At 48.2% G+C, this 21,090-nt stretch overlaps 1 protein-coding gene across 1 annotated transcript in view; it reads right to left on the reverse strand.

Moving 5' to 3' along the window:
* PRKCA (protein kinase C alpha) overlaps nt 1–21,090 on the reverse strand; it is a 362,652-nt gene that overhangs the window by 103,293 nt on the left and 238,269 nt on the right. The gene's annotated exons all lie outside the window — the stretch shown is intronic.

A 21,090-nucleotide genomic window follows, 5' to 3' on the forward strand; every position in this document is an offset into this window, starting at 1 on the left:
TGGGCTGCGGTCACACGATGGGCTTTGAGAGGCTGCCCGTTCCGGGCTGGGCACTGGAGGCCCACGTTCCCTCTCTTTCCGGGGTGTAATCCGCACACGGCGGGGTTTCTCCCACAGCTACCACTTCTGGACCCAGAGCCATCAAGGTGCCCGAGGGTGAGCAGAGCGGTTCAGACACCGTGGTCTGGCCGCATCCCCGGGGCCCAGCGTGGGCTGTAGCAGGCACAAAATCAGGGTGTATCCGTGAAGCTGAGCTGAGTGACCCTGGAGCCATTCAGCAGACTTTGGGCCATTTCCTTTAGGGCGAGGCTTCCAGGAATATACTCTAAGACCAGATATGCACCCAAACCCACGGGGACGTCTTCCCGCTTCTGCACCATTTCCAAAGCATCATATGCACTTGCAGAGGGAAACTTCAGTGTAATCAGATGAACACTGGAAATGCCTGGAAGCCCCCTCCCCTAGCCCCCGTGGCAATTCATCTCCTCTAGCACCACGCAGATGACTGAAGGGACAACTAGGCAGCCTTTTTCCAAGTAGTGTTTTGTTCCTCAACCTACAGACAGATTATAGACAAGGAAGCAAAAATCCCATCTAGCACACAGTAGTAATGACAGAGCACGGACTCTGCGGTCACACTGCCTGTGCTCAAATCCCACTTCCCTTCCTTCCCAGAGGCAGGACCGCGGGCAAATTACTCATCCTTTCTGCCCCATCTACACACCGGGAAATTAACAGGACTTGTCTTATGTGGTTGATATAAAGACAAAACAAGTCAATCTTAGTGAGGTGCTGAGAAGGGAAAACCCACGTAAAGCAGTAGCCCCTCTGCTTCCTGCACCTCTGTTTATTAACACGCAAAGCAGAGCACTGAGCTGCAGCATCAACACATCCTATTTGAGCTGTAAACCAATTTCATCCTCAACATGCCGCATCAGAACCCTTCCTCATTCGATTCCTCCTCCCAAACCATTCTCTGTGGCCCGAGCAGGTACCACTGTCTGAATGAAGGAAGATGCCAGGGGGGCAGGGTTATGGGGAGGAGAAACCACAAGCTCCACTACTGACAAGGGAAGCCTGGGGTGTCCTTGATGTGTCCTTTACTCTGGGGCTTCTCCAATGCAAAGATACTCAAAGAAAGATATGCTTGGCTTCTGACTTTCTAAGAGCCTGGGTGCTCGTGATGTGAGGGAATTCCAAAGGTGATCGTGACTTCATAAGATAACTGACCTTTTGGGTGACACTGGAACCTAAAATCTAAGACACATACCGACCAATGAATTATTTTGACTACTTTTTAAAGATAGAAATGTAAAAATTCTGGAATATTTTAATCATGCAGATTAAACTAGTGTGAAGAATAGTAAGTCAAACGCTCACGTAAACTGGATAAATGTTAGCATTCCTCCGATCTGTCACTGTATTATTATTATTATTATCATCCTCCTCCTCATTCTGCAGAGATGGTAGTGTTCTTCAAAGTCTTGCGGCCAGTGACCATCAGAGATGGGATCTGACCTGTAGCTGAGGCTTTAACACTGGTTCCCATCCGAGAGCTTTCAGAAATCCACCCAGAATGAGGCTCTCCTAACACCTTTAAAAAATTTTTAATATTTGCAACACAATTTTTTTTTGAAATGAGAACACCACCTGTTTCTTGTAAATAAAGTTTTACGGAACACAGCCGTGCTCATTCGTTTACGTATTTCCTGTGGCTACAATGGCAGAATTGAGTGGCAGAACCTGCAGGCCCACAAAGGCTAAAATACTAACTGGCCCTTACAGAAAGTCTGCCGATCTCTGCTCTAGGACCGTGGCTTCCACAGTATCGTCCCTACACGGCACTAGCGTCACCTGAAACTTGTTAGAAATGAAATCATTTAGCCCTTCCCCAGACCAACTGCATCAAACTCGGTGGAGGAGGCCTCAACGCGCCCTGCAGGTGAGCCTAACGTTGGCAGGTGCACAAGACGCAGAACCACTGCTTTAGAAGGTTCCTCCACAAATATTTAGTAAGTGCTTAACGGGTGCCAGGTGCCTACGTGTGTAAAGGATTGACACAGGTCACTGGTTTACTTTGGAAATGTCTCTTGGGGTGAGAAAAATCCACACCTTCCTTGGGAGGTAACTTTTCCAGCCAGTAGCAGCTGTGAACGTGGTCTGAAGTGTGGGCTTAGCCTTCCACCAATTTCCCCAATATCCCAGGATGCTGGGCACAATGTCAAGGGCACAGGCTGGTGTCAGTACCAATTAAAAGTTCCCAATGCAGATAGTAAAGGTTGTGTCCTACCATGTGGAGGGCAAAAAGGAGGCCAGGGGGAAGGACAGCCTGTTCTCCCTGCAGGAGGACAGCATCAACCATCGGCGTGAAATAAATCCAGCGTGGCAGCTCCCACGCAGCCCCCGGAGCCTGGGCGCACGAGGCGGTCCCAGGGCAGCTGTCCTGCCAGTGGGCTGTCACATCGATCTCTGTTGACGTGGCACACGGGGAACCTGCTTCACTCCTCAGGAGGACCTAAGGCTTGCTCATCCAAGCCCATGTGGCATCTTCAGGCTCTCACCTTTGGAGGTACAGGAGAGAGCTGCCCCTCCTGGATGTGTCTGGAGAAGGACCAGGTTCTGGAAGTCTTTACACCCTAAAACTGTGCCAAGGACGGTGCCTACGATAACAATGGCAATAACAACACAAACACACCACCTGCTTGCGGACCATCCCCGTGTGCAGGAGCGTTATGAAAACCATCCTCTCTCCTATAATAAGAGCCTTTACCAGGATTCTGGAGACCTGTGTTCTGACTCCACCTTGATACAAACTCAGCAGCCATTTATTTACAGAGCAGAAATAAGCCTAGTCTGCCAGTGTCCTAGCCGGGGGGTGAGGGTGAGGGAACATGTGAGAAGGGGCTTCGCAACCTGAAAGACCCCTGGATGAAGGCAAGAGAAGATTACTTCCAACAATAACGTCATCGTCATAAACTCCAAGGTGTCAAAGGTTTCCCAGCAATACTTCAGGGACCTGGGCTCACAAGGGGAGGGAGGAGAAAGCTAACGGGCGCCGGTGCCCACAGGCGGCTGGAGGGGAGGCCACGTTGGCAAGAAGGCACAGAACTCTGTGGCCCTGAGTCCTTCCCCTCCGCCCTGGACTCGCCCCCCAGGGCAGTGCCTGTGAGACAACCTGCCCATCCAACCTGCCCGGGCATCACGGCGAGTGGCCGCGGCCACCTCCTGCGGTGCAGAAATGAGCTCAGGAGCACGGATGCTCTTCCTGGTCTGAGCTCACCTCGTCTGACAAGAGGAGCCAGTGTCAGCTGAAGGGCTGTGACTTCGTGGGGCTTTGCAGAGAGCAACTGCTCTAAAACTCAGGCTCCCCGGATCCCTGATCTCCCGTCAGTGGCCAGTAGCGTCTTTGGGCCCCAACTTCCTCATCTGGACCCGAGGGCGCTGGTTGGATCGGGACCTTCCCCGTGGGATTCTGGGGAGCCCGACAGAGGAGTCGGGACGTCCTGTGGGATGAGGGTGGGAGAGGGAGGCTGCTGCTAGAAGAAAAATTTGAAAACAACTGGAATAGATGATCTCTTCGATCCTGTCTTGCTTTTAAAAAGAAAACAACCAACTTTTCATTTTTTATTTTGCAATAATCGAAGACTCACAAGAATCTGCAAGAAAAGTACAGACCGTCCATGCCCTCCTCACCCTGCTTCCCCCACTGATAACATCTTACACGAGCGACCGCGGTATGTCCGCAAAACCGGGACACGGACACTGCTGCAGAGATGTGAGCTAAACGGCAGGCTTCAGGGTTTCACCAGGTCTCACGTGCAGAATTCCCAGGCATGGACTTTTACTGTACAACTTACGAATTAAATGCTCTGTTTACTGAATAGGGAATACAGTAATATTTGCTGGGTAAACACCATTAAGTCAAACAGGACACATTAAGTCAAAAGTGCATCTGTCGTTGGTTCATCAAATATGTAACTCACTGGATCTCATGGGAAGGGGTCCTGGGAGAACGAGTCTCAAGACTGATCTGAAAAGTAGAATCAGATTGCTTTTCTCTAAGCGTAGGAAGCATGTGCTGTTTCTAAAACATTCTGATCAGTTTTTCGAAACAAAAGCGTTTCGAGGCACAGGCCAACTGAGGGATCCCCCGAAGTGTAGGGCCAGCCACGGGGCCTGGGACAGTGAAAGGTGTGTCAGCCATGGCTTCCAGGTGATGCTGGTAACCCGGATGGAAAGATAGGACCCCAAGGCAGGAGCTGTGCCCTGCAGGCTCCAAGATGGGCTTCCCCACAGCTGCTGAGTGAATCACACAAACAGTGCCTGCCGCGGCGTCCCCAAGAGGCTCCGTGTGGCCGGGGAGGTGTGCGCAGAGGAGCTGGGCCTTAGGTGCCCGAGTGTCACTCGCCCTCGGGTAGTGAGAAGCAGCGTTTGATGGACGGGACCCGAGGGGTCTTTCTGACATCTATAAACCTCGATGTCCAACCCTTCCACTGGGGAAGCCCCAGGTAGCACCCTGGCCCCTCTCACCTTGTTTTGGGTGTTCCCTACTCCTGGTCTAACCATCTTCTGCCAACACCCCATCTGCCGAAAACACCTTAAAAAGCAACAGCGAAGGCTGCTTCGTCCTGCCAGGAAGCCGCCCCAGATGCCGGGACCAGGCGCGCTTTCATTCTTTCCTCTGGCCTTCCAGAGTGTTTTATTTCTTTTACCTGCCACTCATGAAGACAGTTATTCCTCTACCTTCCTCCCCCTCCATCTTCTCATCATTTACCACCAACCCCCCAGCCCCCACCAGAGGACAGACGCCGAGGGCTTTAAAGAGATTTCCTAAAGCACACTGCTGAATTTGCAGCTGGACCAGAGCCAAGGCTGGCAAGTAAGTTTTCACGTTATCTCTGGGCTTCCTGGAAACCGAAGCAAGGAGGGAAAAGAAACAAACATGATATTAGGTTCCTCTGGGACCACAAAACCACCTGGATGCAGAAGCCTGCCTTAGCATCGCCTAAAGGCATTTTGTTTCATACATGGTGAGCCTCCCTACACAGGTGTGAAGGGGACCTCCGAATCTTTAACAAAGCACACTTCCATCCCTGTTCACCTGGGGATTCACGATAGGTATCCCGTATATAAGTTAGGGTAAGTCCGGCTGCACCTGGTACCACAGTGACATGGCTGGTCTACATACCAAATCTGCACTACTACCAAGTTGGTAACATTTTCTCATTTAGTGCAATAGGTGCAAATCTTACTTTTTACTTCTCTAGGCATTGGCAACCTCTCATTAGAGGAGCATGAAACCTGCTGTCATATGTCACAAGCCTGACATTATGCTATAACGAAAGCGGGAAACACTCAGCTCAGACGTCTCTGTCGTCTACACGTTTGGGGGAGAAAAACAAGTTTTTGACTAAACCAATTTTCATAGGCACAAATGAACTCTAACCCACAAATCTAAATCTAGACCGCTTAGGAAAAAAATAACACGTGAACATTTCAAGTCCTACTGGAAGCACCTGCTAGCCTGCTTTTCCTACCTTAATTTTATAACACAGCAACTTAATTGGAAACATATCTCAGCATTTCTGCCAGGACTTCAAAGTCCTTCAGCATCATCACCATCATTCTGTAACACGTTCAGAGTAATAAACCCATGGGTCTGCAGTGCACAATATTTTGATGCTCATGGGCCTTGCATTTCCTAGACATCTTCTTGTATTGTCTGTAAGCATCCAGAAGGCGTCTTCTAGATGCGGTTTAAATTGCAGGCTTCCATGATGGCGACGCATCCAGCAACATGCAATGTGAAACCTCTAGAGGAGTTCAAACCCTCATACCCCAGGAGGCGGGCGCTCAACGATGCTCTTTGACGAGGATGTTTATATTTGAATAGACATCCCTTCAAATGCCCTTTTAATTGGATGAGTGAAAAGAACGGCAGGCTTCTGGCTAGAGGTCATCCGGGCTTGAATTTTCCACCTGAACGTGAGTGTCTCTGAAATGCCCTACACCTTTCCCATAGAGGGAGGATGGAAACCGCTGTCCCTGAGGGCTGGGGTTCAGGCTTTAGGAGTTTCTGGAAAAGACTGCCTGTCACTGAAGCCCGGGGTGTGATTTCCTCAGCCGCCCTGAGCAGTGTGGCTCCTTCACGCTGCTCCCTCCACGTACCAGGAAAGGTCCCTGTTTCACCATCTGATGTGTTCCCATGAAGCACACTTGTAAGCCAAGCTTGGGTCTAAACGTCACCCCCGTGCTGACTACACAAGCAACACCGAAAACATTGCTCCGAGGGTGAATCTGGCATTATTTCTGTGACCTTAAATTTCTTGGGAACAAGTTGTTTTTTTTTTTAAAGTCTATGATTTTAAAAATTCCTATTTAAAACTTTTTGTTAACATCAGAGTATGACCAAAACCAGATCATCTGACGAGGGTGACTTCATGTAACTTGGATACGATTCTAATCATGACATTGGACATCGCGTGTTGAGCGAACAAGGCTCTGACAGCCCTTCTCAGGCTCAGGAATCAGCCTGCTCAAGTGTGCTTTGCCTTTGCTAATACCGGTCTTGTTGAATGTGGCCTGCTCTAAAACAGAACTAAGGGTCTTCCATTTCTGGTGACAGTTAATTTTTGATCTTAATGTAACCCCATTTTATTCTGATGAGTAACATTTACCTTTACAGTTGGACTACCTTGTCAAACCCAGCTTCGCTAGCAGAAAGATCCTTACGGGTTCTTTGCCCTGCTATGTAAGATGCTATAATCATTAAATGAGAAGTGACAAAGTCTTTTAAAAAAATTCTATATAAATAACTACCAGCAAGGCCAAATAAACCATAATTTACTTAAATTTTGGAATACTCTGTAGCAGTTAAATCAAATGAGCTAGATCTTTCTGTAACTACACGGACAGATCCCCAAGATATGCTGTCTAATGAAACAGCAAGCCACAGAGGGAAACATAAAACATAGTGACATTTACATAGAAAGCAGACTAAAAAATAACCCTCGGATAGAGAACAATAAAACAGCTTTTCTCTAGATAGATATGTAAGTAAAATAGACCTCTGACTAGTTTCAGAGGTAACAGTGAGAGGAGGCTCTAAACACTATCGAAACGCTTTAAGTAAAAAAAAAATGAATTCACACATTATCTACGCAATCCAAATCACCAGGGATCCCAGCTGAATTTATTTGGTTCTGTTTCACCCCGTTCATGAGACCATTTAGAGGGAGAGCCTACACATGGTGAAGGAATTCGGGGCACAGCTGTTATATCTGGTGGTAAACGGCTTTGTCTCTAGCTTCCCCAGCAATCTGCTGAGAAGGTGTCTACGTGAGACCACGGTGCAGATATCTGGTCCCACCAGCCATCAATAAAACTGAAATCTTAATTAAAAGCTACAATATAACCAGTATTTCCTTACTTTGTAATAAATTTTAAATGTTAACATCTCCGGAAAACTTGACATATATAAACATCTTATCAATTACAGCTTTCACATTCCAAAAGAATCTTTGATGATTTAGTATGAAATTCTGATATTAAAATAAGATGCTTGAAATATGCAAGTATTGAAACCACAAAGCCTAACTATTATTCAGCAAAAAAAAAAAAAAAAAAAAAAAAGGTATTTCCGGGACTTCCCTAGTGGTCCAGTGGATAAGACTCCACACTCCCAATGCCCGGGTTCAATCCTTGGTCAGGGAACTAGATCCCACAGGCTGCAAACTAAGACCCGGCGCAGCCAAACAAATAAATATATTTTTTAAAATGTGTAGAAGAGCTGAATAGACTTTTTTTTTTTTTTTTAAAAAAAAGCTATTTCCTAGTTAGCTATCAATTTCTTCATTATACGTCAAAAATTATCTATCGTACACCTACTGTGTGCCAGGTGGTGTGTCCATAACAGTGAAGGCTCCAGGTCTGGCTCAGGTCCTGTTTCACGTGGGAGAGGCTGTGTTATTCTGTGTTAACAAGTTCCTAACTTTTGGTGGCTCACCACAATAAACATTTGTTTCTCACTCTTCACCCTGGGACCCAAGAAAGCAGCCCCTCCCTGGGATATTGCCAGTCTCATGGCAAAGGAAAAAGAGAAATGGCAGAACCACTCAATGGCTCTTAAATCTCCCACTTGAAAATGGTCCCATCATTTCTGCTCACACTTCACTGGCCAAAGCAAGACACACGGCCAAGCCAAAGTCAACGGGCCAAGGGTGTAAAATCCTCCCCAGGAAGGGGCAGTGAACCGAATAATAAAAGAATCTACAAAGACCCACGGAGAGCTCAGTCCTTTGCCATTTTATATTACTGGACGAAGGACAACAGAGAACTTCCAACTGAAATCTTGTAGGTTTAAGGTCAACTGAAGATCGTTTCAAGTTGGTGACGTCAAATAAACCATCTACCTTTTAGGTATCACATTAGCTTAGCAGCAAAGCTGTGATGGAAAACCCCCAAATCTCATTGGCTTTCCACAACAAACCTTTATTTCTCACTCATGTTCTATGTCAGGCGCTGCAGGGCAGCAGTGCTCATTCTGGGACTAAGGGATTAAGAGGCCACCACTCCTGGGGACACCCCAGCATCAGGGGAAGAAAATCAAGAGGTAGGAACTGAACAACGAAATCTGTTCCTGCAGGAGGCATACTTCTCAGCCCCTGGCTGCCACCGGTCCGGGCACAGGGCAAGCCTGGCCCTGGGGGAGATCCTGTCCTCTGTGGGGAGCTGCTGGCCATGTGGTGATGGGTGACGCCGTCATCCTTGCACAGGCGGCAGAGCAAACGGCAGGGGAAATAACCCAACCTTCCACATCTGTTCCTTACCTCTCTATCTATACTTTATACCCAGGAGTTCATGAACGTTTCTGTGTCAAGGATATATCATCATTTTTCCTTTTCCTAAAGTCAACCTGACTCCTCTGAGGGAGAAAAAAATCATTCAAATATTACGTTTCTTTGTCCGTTCAATCAGGTGAGTTAATTAACTAGATTTATGATAAATCTTGCAAATGACAATCTTCTCAGGAAAATCTCACATTTAAAAGAACGTTACTTTTTTCCATTTTAAGCTTTTGTTTTGAATTATTTTTAGACTCACAAGCTATAAAACTGCAGAGAGTTCCCATGGAACCCTTCACTCAGCTTCCCTCCAAGGATGGTTTCTTACAAAACCGTAGTAACACAGTCAAAATCCAGGAATGGCCATAGGTACAATGCTATTATATGGATTTCACTGGTTTTTACATGCACTCGTGTGTGTGTGTGTGTGTGTGTGTGTGTGTGTGTGTGTGTGTGTGTGTGTAGTTCCTATGAAACTGATCACATTCATGGTCATGATACAGAAGAACTCTAGCCCCACAAAGAAGCCCCCTGTACTACCCACCCCTCTAGAGCCATACCCTCCCCTCATCCACAACCGCTGGCAACCACCCATCTGCTTCTCTATTAGATAAACTTTTATAGCATTTTTGAAAGCACCAAATAATATTTGTGCTACTTAGAGATTTCGTTAGCTCCAATGCCCCAGTCTGAAGGGAAAACAAAACAGGAACCCAAGAAGCATCTTAATTATGTGCACCCTCGCCAGCCCTCAACAGTTATTTGTCTCCCCCCCCAAAAAAATTCATGGCCAAGTTTATATGACTCTCTGAGAACAAATCAGGGATAAATGGAGACGTATTTATTCAAGCATCTCCAAGATTCCATCATCTTTGTTTCACTGAGTAAAGACAGAATGGGTTGTTGTTCACGTGAGGAACCCTGGCTGACACTCTGAGATGGGATGGGACAGATCTGGAACCTAAGCTTTGGTGGGTGGATAATACGCCAGGGATGCTGCAGAATTTTTCACGGACTCGAAAAAGTGTAACATTACTTGCAGGAAGCTGACTTTCATGCCTCCCTACCATGTTGGAATTCCCAAGCAGCTAGCATTTGCTCAACTGATTAAACAAAACAGGCTCGGCGGAGGCTGTGTTCCTGCCTCTTCCTTGACTGCACAGTCCAGGGTGGGCAGGATGCTTCCTTCCTCTAGATGCCTGATTCCTTCCCCAGATTGTTTATTACTCCCAGTAAATGTTTCCAAAGTGGCAGTCCTCTCCGAGCTACGTTAGATATTTACTTCCTGACGCCCAGTGATCTTTCTGATTATAACCTTGTGGTAAACATTAATCACCCATTATTAATGCCCAGTTGTTTACTCACAGGCTCAGTTATGTAGGTGAGATCGCATTTGTCATAATAAGACTAGAAAATACAGAGTAGAAAGGAAAATCTTATATTTTGGGTATGCTTCATTCAGAAAGATACGAGAGTGTGGAGGTGTGTGTTTTCTTAGGAATCATACTAAACAGGCTGGTCTGTGACTTTTTTACTTTTTTAAACAGTTCATCTCCAACATCTTTCCATGTCATTAAATACAAGCAGTATCTCATTATACTGTGTGATATTTTATCATATGGCCAAACCATATTTGATTTAATCAGTCCCCAGTTCCTGGACACTGAGGTTACTTCCAATTTCACTATTACAAACAACACTACCAACAGGTGTCTGTGAGCACACGCGGTGCAAGCGTCTTATCAGCTCAGGAAAAAAGCCAGAAGTGGAAACCTTGGGCCAAAGGGATGAACATGAAATAGTAAAATGAAAAGCTACGCATCCATTGTAAGCCAGGGGTCTGGGGTTTTAATCTTTTTTAAAAATAAGTTTATCTATCTATCTATCTATCTATCTACCTACCTATCTTTGACTGTGTTGGGTCTTCGTTGCTGCGCGCGGGCTTTCTGTAGCTGTGGAGAGAGGGGGCTACTCTTCGTCGCGGTGCGCGGGCTTCTCATTGCAGTGGCAACAGGCTTCTCATCGCGGCGGCTTCTCCTGTTGCAAAGCACGGGCTCTAGGTGCACAGGCTCAGTAGTTGTGGCGCACGGGCTTAGCTGCTCCGCGGCACGTGGGATCTTCCCGGACCAGGGCTTGAACCCGTGTCCCCTGCATTGGCAGGCGGATTCTTAACCACTGAGCCACCAGGGAAGCCCCAGGGGTCTGTTTTTGATCAAGACATTCTGGCTGGGCTGGCCGGCTGCGGAGCCTCCTGGATAAGCTTGCAAGTAACCAGTTTCACATCTCGGTGAAAAACAGAGTGATACGTACCTCTCGGCTTTTACTTGATTTCTGTTACGTGCAGGCATTTGCCCTCGAATTAGGATTTCCCCACCTGCTCACTGACGGCTGGGCCGCCACAAAATGTTGGTTGACATCTTCTTACCTCCAATTGCAGCTCATCTCAAGGATTTACTGTTCTTTCTATTGATATGTTTTTGTTCCTTTTCTTAAACTGGGAATTGAGAAACAGTGAAGGTCCAGTCATTTGGGGGATCGTAAATCTCCAGCCATTTGTCAGTTAAGCATGGCTGGTCTAAAGCCATAAAGCAGGAGAACCCCTTACAAATTAAAAAAGAAAGAAAAAATCTCTATTTCTAGGCTCTGTTACAAAGTCTCTGGCACTTAGGTGTACACTGATGCACTGGGTTCAGCTGTACAGATGTGACCGTGTGGCTCTTCCACCTTGACCTTCGCCCGCGAGAAGCACTGTCACAGGCACCACGGTGTGGTCCTGCGGCAGCACACTGCACAGTCCCCCTCATTGCTGTCCAAGCCTCTCTGCCTTTGGCTGCCGTGTGCTGCTGGTTCTGGAGCGCGCACCCGCATCAAGCAGATGTACTCCCTCCTTTCTGTTTTTTTTTTAAACAACAGGAGGCAACACTAATGCACTTTCCACCCCCTGTGACTTTAAATGCATCCCAAGCAACTCCTCCCAGAGCTCAGCCGGAAGGGTAATGACAAAAATAGCACTTGTTCAGTTCTTCAATCCCACATCTTAAACCCCTGGCACATATGAAGTTTGCCCTTAGTGCGGCAGAAACCTTTGAATTTGAATAGGTATTTGAATTTGAACAGGTATTTGAAATTGAATAGGTATTTGAATACCTTTTTGTTGTTAGTTAAGTGAAACACACCTAGCAAAAATATCACTGAGAACATGCTAATATTTCTACTCACAGCAAACCGTTTTAAGTGTTACAATTAAAGCACAAATTCAGCATGGTTTGCCCTGACGAACATTTAGTCTTTTTTTTTTTTGGTTAAGACACTGGATGGTTTTTTTAATAGAAATATAGTTGATTTACCATGTTGTGTTAATTTCGGCTATACAGCAAAGTGCTACAGTTATACATATATATACATTTTTTTAAATATTCTTTTCCATTATGGTTTATCATAGGATATTGTGCTGCACAGTAGGACCTTGTTTATCCCAATGTCTAATATTCAGTGCTTCCTCTTTCCACCGCCCCAGCTGCCCACCCCCTTCCAGGGAGGCTACCAGGTGGAGACAGAGCAAGCAGAAGGGGGAGGGGTGCTATGTAAAGACATCTGTGCAAATGTCTCTAAGTGATGGTCTCTGTATTTGAGAATACAGAAATACTGTGATCACTAGTATTCTAAAAATGGTTTTTTCCCCCGTTCACTGGCTTGACTTTAGAAAAAGTCAACATTTAAAAGAAAAGGGGAAATATAACCAAACCAGATGGCAGCCTGTGGTCCCCTGTAACCAATTTAAAGGCAGCCCCCGACAGCCCCACCCCCTTGCTCTACCTGTACACGCAGGGTTCAGAAACGTATTTCCAGGGTACCTGTTTACCCATCCTTTCTAACAGGATACTGCCAGAAACAGTGTGTGTGTGGTGGTGGTGGGGGGGGGAGAGCTCAGATAAACACACAGAACCCAGCTTACTACTTCCTTTATCCTGTGAAACAGCCGGGAAGGGTCAAAGGAGGACAGTCAGAGACGAAGAAACTGAGGCTTGGGAAAGGTTTCAGCGAGATCCATGGCTAGTAAAAGTGGTAAAATTAGGATTTCAACGCAGGCCTTTGGCTCAGGTAATGGGTCTGACTCTGGGCTGGACGCCGAACCAGCGGCAGACAGAGAAACAAACTGGGCAAGAAGCCCCCTTCCGGTATCAGGATAAACCTGATACACTGTACGCATGCCCACACTTTTCCTTCCCCCAAGTAACTCAAATGGATCCAGGGCAGAAGGCTATTTTCCCATGAGAACAGGAAAAAAGATAAAATGTAAAGCAGCCGCCTATCATAAAGCAGAAATACATGACAACGGCGTCTTCCATCTTTAATATGTCTAGATTCCCAGATTATCAGGTTACTATTATTCCCAGATATCTCTGGAGTCACATCTCCGCTGCTATTGCAAATATGTCCAAGCTGGAGCAGAAAGACAGATACCCTCGGATTCCACTAGAGGGGAACAGCATGCCATCAGGGATGGGAAGTCTGATGACTTTTAAGGACTGTCACTCTGAGAGCAGAGAGGAATCCTGCTGCCCTTGCAGCGCCCACGAACCCACGCTTCAGAGCCCGTGTGTGGCCCTCGCCTTCACAACCGGCGACTCCAGAGAAGTTAAATCAGGCGGAAATTGTATTCAGCCTCTGTGGTACATGCAATCTGAACGTTCTGTTCGTTCCGGAACGCAATTTTTCTAATTCTTGATCAAGCCCGCAGCATTTGACAGCCAAACCGACGTCACTTCACAAAGAATCTACTTGGTGTCCGGAAGTACAAAATTTCTACAGGGAAGGTAGTTTGTGAGGCGCACCCCCGGGAGACTTTCCCACGATGTGCAGGAAGACGCAGGGCGTGCTCATCAGACAATCAATGGCCCGGCCCGGCCCAGCGCTGCCCAGCGGAGCCACTGCGGTGTCCCCCGCACTGACTGCTAGCTGCGTGCTGAGCACGTGAGACGCGGAGGACCTGTGAATTTTCACTTTTCCTTTACCTTCCAGCTGTTTAGATTTAAACAGCCATAGGTGGCCAACAGCCCGAGATCACCCCCGCCCTGGGACACCGCGTTCAAGCCACCGATCTCCCTCCCGTTCCTCCTCAAAAGCCCCCGACTGCAGAGGCCCGGGGAGGGGCTTTCGGGCTCTGCGGGGAGCCACCGGAGCTGGCCTGTGACCCGGGCTGCGCCTCACCCTTGGACCGGTCCTGCACATGCCCCCAAGGCTGCCACCCGATGCCGGGCGGCACTCATCTGCCCTCTGAGGGCTCCCTCCCCATCCACCGTCCCCCACTCCCACCATATTACTTGTCGTGATCCACTGCCTGGCACACGTTCCTCGGCTCAGAACGTCCCAGCGGCTCCCCGGCCTAGTGGTGCGGCAGCGCCCTACCGGCCCCATCCCTCCCCGGGCCGCTGCTTGCCCTGACGCCTGCCTCCCCCCTCGGGGAGAAGCCCGGGGTTCGCAGGCGCCAGCTGCACCTCCAGATGCGCCCACCCCCCACTGACACCCAGCCCGCCCACCCTTTCCTGCAGGCTCTCGAAGGACCTTTGCTGCTCTGTCCCCATCTCAGGGCCTTTGCACTTGCCGTCCCTCTGCCCAGATCGGGCACTAGGGCTCCACATGGACGCCCCTTCCTCGGGCTCAGCCCCCCTCCCATCTCCAGGAGTCCCCCAGACACTCCGCGTTTTAGTAGCTTATTTCTTCTCACCACTTGATCAGAAATTATTTTCCTTATTTAGTTTTCACTTGTTTCTAAACTCTTCATTCATTGTCTTTAAAATGTAAATTCCACGATTAGAGAAGACCCCGCTGCTGCCTTCTTCATGGCTGAACCACTAGTACCCAAACAGGGCCCGGCATAAAGCAGACGCTTCGCCAGCATCTGTCAAATGAAGGAATGAATCCTGTATCCCTCCCTATGGATGGAAAACTCTTAGAGATCAGAGACCGTATCTTACACCTCCTGGGAGCTCAATATGCGTTTGCTGAAGGTCATGACAACGGTGACACTTAATCCCCACTGCAGCCTCCAACCAACTCTTTCACAGGTGACACACCTTTAAAGGAAGGTGCTTTGCAAATGAACCTTCCAGGGTCTCTAAGCAGACAGAGCACCTTTTGATATATTTCTGTCTCTCAAAAAGCCAATCTCAAGTTTAGGCAAAAAGATCCAGCGAAGGTCATACGTTTAAGGATGGAAAACTAAATAAATACCAGTTACACTCTTACCCATTTAGGAAAATTCTAGAACTTATAGCTGATTTCACTTGTGAGTTTATACCACTGAGAGTGAGGACGCAGGTTTCTTTGGTGGGAAGACGGAGCATTTCAATTTCTTTTACCAAAGAAACGAGATGTGGCACCAGGACAAGATGGGGGAAAAAACCTGTTTTACCGTCTGTCCTTCGGGAAATGGGAAGAGACGGCTGAACATGCAACAGAGCTCCTGGTCTCGGTCTCGGCCTCAGCATTAAAGCTCCTCGCAGACCAACAGTTTTCTGGGAAAGGTCAGTGCCTTCCAGTTTATGGAGCTCATCACCTGACAAACGTTCCTCTGGCATTTTATTTTCTAGGATGTCGGTTTCGCACATTAAAATGAGAACCACGGTCCTAAGGAAAGACCGTAAGTCAAGTCTCGTTACAACTCACTTTAAAATTATTTGGTTATACTGTTATTTTGCCCTTAAGCACCGATTAAAAGAAGGGAGCCATCCTCTGGGCCACTGGATCTGCTCTGCTGGCCTAAAACTTTGGTTGTAAACATACCTGTTTGTAACCAGCTTTCCTATTATTACTAATCTTGTTTCTCAGATTACAGATGGAGATGGACATTGTTTGCACGCAAGTAACTATGAACAACTCAGTATTCATACGGGCTGCCAATGTATTGTTACGATTGTTATCAAGTCTCTTTTTAGAGAACTTTTTCTTAATATGGACTCTGAATTTAGTTTTAAATCCCCGCCAAGTTTTAATGCAGCGAACACACGTGAGGATCGAAGCTATTCTGACACAATGAAACGCTGCTTTGAATGCGATCTTCCTGAACGTATCTGGAACCTATACGCAGCTAGAGGGGATATTCGTTTGTACCCTTACTTGCCATTCTCTGAGGTTTCTGTGACGGTTTCTAAGGAAACACATCAACACAAACCCCAGATCAGCCACAAGTATCTGTCCTCCTGACAGGTGCTTCCTAGTGCATCGATATAGATGTTTAATGTTTTCACTTAACTCTCACCCCAAGAACCACAGTCTTCATAAAGAAATCTGGTTCTAATGCAGATATGAAAAGATTTCTATTTCCAAAGTGGAACAAATGAACCTCCCAGCTGACTTCTAGGTGGTCAAGACAGGTGGTATAATTTAGTTGATCGGACCAAGTTTTACGAGAGTAAATTTAGAGCAAAGTACATCTTTAAGCACACAGGAGGAGAATAGGGTTTGTAGGTCCTTGGAGAAGAAATGATCACATTTTTAAATGCCTCGATGGATAAGGTCACGATTCTGATGAGTTTCTAACAGAAATATTTAAAGACACACCTGAACTGTGAAACCATTATCAAGAAAACGCCAGCTTGACGAAGTTGAGAGAGTAGCATGGACATATATACGCTACCAAATGTAAAACAGACGGCTAGTGGGAAGCAGCCGCATAGCACAGGGAGATCAGCTCAGTGCTTTGTGACCACCTAGAGGGGTGGGATAGGGAGGGAGGGTGGCAGGGAGACACAAGAGGAAGGGGATATGGGGATATATGTATATGTATAGCTGATTCACTTTGTTATACAGCAGAAACTAACACAACAACGTAAAGCAATTATACTCCAGTAAAGATGTTAAAAAAAAGAAAACATCAGCTCGTGGACCTCGAAAACTCAGGCGTCTCCTGGGTCGGCGCTGGCGCGTTTCTGAAGCCTGCAGGCCCACAATTTCATAGCCTGGACAGCTCAGTCCACCCAGAATTTTGGGAAAGAGGGGCCACCTTACTTGGACAGCAGGATCAACCTGAGTTCTCCCTACAGAGCTTTCAGTTCCTCTGCAGACAGGGGTTCATTAGGTTAACTAAGGGTTAATATTTGTTAGCAGCAGATGTGTGAGCTAGAACGTAGTCACTGAAAGGGCCGTGCTGGTGACCAGATAGACTTAACCCCCCCTCCACTGCCAGGGGACACCTTCGTCAAGGAACTACACAGCCGAGCTCCTTCCAGATGCTCCGGGATCAAATGGATTCCAATCCTCAAGGCTATTTTGTTAGCTGCCAGATAGGTCTAGTTCCCCGTACAAACAGGCACAGAATAATTAGGAGAGCAGCTGGGCCGAAGCCGGGGCTCTCGGGGTGCAGTAAACGCGGGCACACTTCCTGTGGACGGCTGACAGCCGGGTGCCTGGACACGAGCGCGTCGCTGTGCCAGCGGGCTGCTGACAGCGTGCTCACGGCCTGCAGAAGCACTCAGCTCCCATGGCCGGGGACCTGGATGCCCTCCCCGCCGCCGACGCTCTAGGTTCCCGACCAAAGTCCATTCTTCCTTCTTCCCCTCACGAACAGGTCTCTGGGTTTTGCTGGAATGACACCCTGGGGAAGTAACAGAATACCCTTGCCGGCCTCTCTTGCAGCTACAGGGGCAGCGGTGGGACAGAGCCCCGGCCACTCGCACGGGAACACGAGTCCATCCGCTGGTCACTTCCAGGAAGGCGGAATGTTCCTGTTTGGGCGCCGCCTCTCCTTTGTTTCTTCCCGCCTGGAGCTAGGACGCTTATTTCACCACCAGACGCAGTGCCCTTCCCTCTCTGAAGGTGGCGGCTGCTGGAGACGCTCTTGAAAGGGAGCGAGCTGGGTTCTTCATGGGCTCAGGAAGGCAGGCAGCAGCGAGGAGAGGCCGTCCGTGGAGCGGCTGGGCGGTTCTGTGGCTTTTAGCCATTTCATCAAGGTTTCGCCGAGCTGCGGAGAAGAAGAGCTGGTTGCTTCCGCGTCTTTCGCAGGCTGCCGGTCACGTGACAGGGTGGCACGCCTCTCCTCGGAGGCTCTGGAAGCAGCACGAGCTGCTCTGGAAGACACATGTTTACGGGTCTGTGTTCTCAGCCACCGCTGTGGCCGCTGAAGGGGACCCGTGACAGTCTGGCTGACTTGAATTTTTTCTTTTAATTACCCCAAAATGCCTGTTTTCTTCGATGCTCTGGGCTGTCTCGAACAACTACCCGCATCTCAATCTAGCCCCCTCCCTTACTTTATAACCTCAGAATGGGGTTAAGAACGCAAAGGAAGGGTTACAAGAAGCCCTCGTCTTCTGGACTTCATACAGGCAGCTTCCCCCCCGCTGTCCTTCTTTCCTTCCTTCCCTTTCAGAGGTTTAACAGGGACTCTGATACACTTCTTGAGACATCTGCTTAGTGAGGTTTTGCCTTGAGACGCCGAGCGGGGGAGGAGAAGGATGGGTTTCAACAGGGCTGAGCTCTGCCCAAACCTGTGGCCTGGAGGAGCTGGCACAGAGCCACCATCTCCAGAAGGCTTCTATCTCGTGGATGAAGATAATGATATTTGTTTGAGGGGCACGCCCTTGGGTTGCATATACAAACCAGACTTAATGGATATTTTTAAGAGTTTCCCACAGGGAAAATAGGCCATGTCAAAGTGCCAGGGCACTCAACTGTCACTTCCTTCCAGGGAAAAAAGGAAAAAAACGCAACAGTCCTGCTCAGACCGAGCCAGCTGCTGCTTGCACTGTTCAAAGCTGTACCGCTTCTGCCTACACGGGTGGCTTCCTCAGACCTCCGGCCCTGGGAGGGCTGACACCTGCCCGAGCAGCAACCCAGTTGGGACTAGTTTACCCAGACGGCAGGCAAGAGTCGGTGAGGGAGAGAGGCCCATTGTTTCCTTTCACCACCCGTTCTGACTTGCAAAATCCAGCCGTTCGTGAGAGACACTCAGCGGCAGCCGCCTCGGTGAGAAACCACGACTGTTGCCACTTTGCTAAGTTATTCTCCCCACGCTCGGTCCTCCAACTGGCTCAGAATACACGGCCTAGAAAACGGCCAGCACTGGGAGACTCTGTGAGCCCGTAAAGCCTTCCTTCCTCAGCTCGCGAGGGAAGGTACGTGATGTTCAGGGCTAACTGTGCCCAACGCGATCGGCTTCACTCATACGGGTTCCCCTTCCTTACCCATTTCCTAGGGAGAATCTGAAGGTTCTAGAAATAAGAGGGAAGTAAGATGGCGGATGGATGGAAGGAAGGGGAGCAGGGAAGAGGGGGGAAGAGTTTACACCTGCAGCAGTGGGGCCTGGGCTCTCTAGCTATGACGCCAGCTGTTCAGCAGAGGCTCTGTCCCCAGCCCAGCCCACGTCCCTGGGGAAGGCAGACACGCAGGACAGAATGCGAGCATTTCCCAGAATGTGGAATCGCTTGAGTCAGAGTTTCCTCTATCAAAATTCACGAGTCAAGTCTCAGATACTGCAATCCCTCGTGACGTGACGTCTGCCACTTATCTTTGAGAGCCATCCAATTGTTGAATGCCCAGAACTTTCTCAAAATTGTACCTGGAATTAATCGAAGGGTTTTTTTCTTCCCCCTTAATTATGATTTTTTTAAAGTCATAGTCAGTCCAAATATAGTTAATCTTTTGTTTTATAAGTGAAATACTTGAAGTAAGTTTAAAGGAGGCGATCTCAGCATCTCTAGGACAAGAGCCTCCTTCAACGTCGTACCCTGACTTTAAAATGAACGCAACATTTCTTCTGACCCCAGGGAACCACGTTGGACCAGCTACATGTTCATGACACAATACGTTTCTGGCACCAGAACGGCCTTGAGAAATTAGCCTGCTGCCTCCTAGCCTGATAAAATCTCAATAACGATTCAAAACAGTGAGAGTTTCTCTCTCATTGCCATGTAAGAGCTTCCTGCTCTACTAGAGGGTCATAAAGGTGCTTTATTTCCGGAAGTCCTTAACGTTCTTCATTACGGACTGTGGAGTGCTGACCCAATTTCCATATGGTTTTTAAAAAATGAGGGTTAAGGACGTGCCCATCTGTGACCACGGTCAGGAAGCCGCCTGGAGATTTCTTCCCTATTTGGAGCCAGTTTTGGTAATCGGAGGGAGACGGCCTGTGCTGGCGGCTCCAGGCCAGTTCATGCATAATTCACCCAAAAGGATGGAAAAGGCCCACTGGGGACAAGGCTTGGCCTACTTCCCCTGGTTTATCACCAAATGTGCTCTGTTTTGATCTCCGAGGCCCTGTAATCCTCCCCCACTTTGATATCAGTGACACTGGTATAAGTCACATAATGACATGAGGTTTCTGGGGGCAGATGGACCAGGGCCCTTCTGAAGAACAAAGATGGGCCTCAAACCCAGCCAGTGAGCCAGGAGGGGAAAACACCCAAGAACCAGATTACAAACATGAAGAAACACAGCCCAAACCCAGGCAGCTTGAAAGACATGAAAGGGACCAGACAGTCCGTGTTACAAACCCGGTCCCTCATCCTGCCCCCATCAGGCCCAGAGATGAAACGGCTCCGGAACATCTGTGTCCTTTGATCTTGGGCTGCTCGCGTATTTCATCAGGAAGAGGCTGAGAATGACACGCTCTAATGCACTTTGTGTCACTTTTCCAGAGGCTGTAGTTTATAAATGTTCTGTGTTAATCAGAATTATAAATGCGGAACTTAATTTAAAAAATTTGTTTAATATTGTGAGCTATTCAGGCCTGTGTCCCTGTCTTACCCAACATCCAGCCGTGGGGAAGCTAGAATTCCTGCTCTTGTCAAGAAGCTGGCCGTGGTCCTACCGTCTAAAGCCCTCTGCTAGCTTCTCATGGCCCCTCGAGATTCTTCACAACCCCCAGGCCCCCCTCTCCTGCCTAAACGTCCAGCCACTCTGCTCTTTTTCTCCCAGATGGATCTCTCTGGAATATAAGCGTAGGGCACTTACCACAGTTGTAACTAATTAATTAATTGTGTGACGATGTGGCTCAAAGCAAATCTCTCTCATTAAAGTGCAGACTCCACCCAGTGGTTCCCATCTTCTTGGGAATGGGCTTTGGTGGCTGGGGACAGGTGCACACAGCTCCCGGGCCGGGCATAAGTCATGGAGCGACCGGAACCGGCCACTCACTGTGCCTTATTCACTCGTGGGCCCCCAGGGCCCACGCACAGCAGATGCTCAGAAGACATCTGGGCAATGAACTGAATACATAAACAAGGTAATAAATCTCAGTGCTGCAAGGCTC

Source organism: Leucopleurus acutus, assembly GCF_964270905.1.
Source record: "Leucopleurus acutus genome assembly, chromosome: 19".
Classification (NCBI taxonomy): domain Eukaryota; kingdom Metazoa; phylum Chordata; class Mammalia; order Artiodactyla; family Delphinidae; genus Leucopleurus; species Leucopleurus acutus.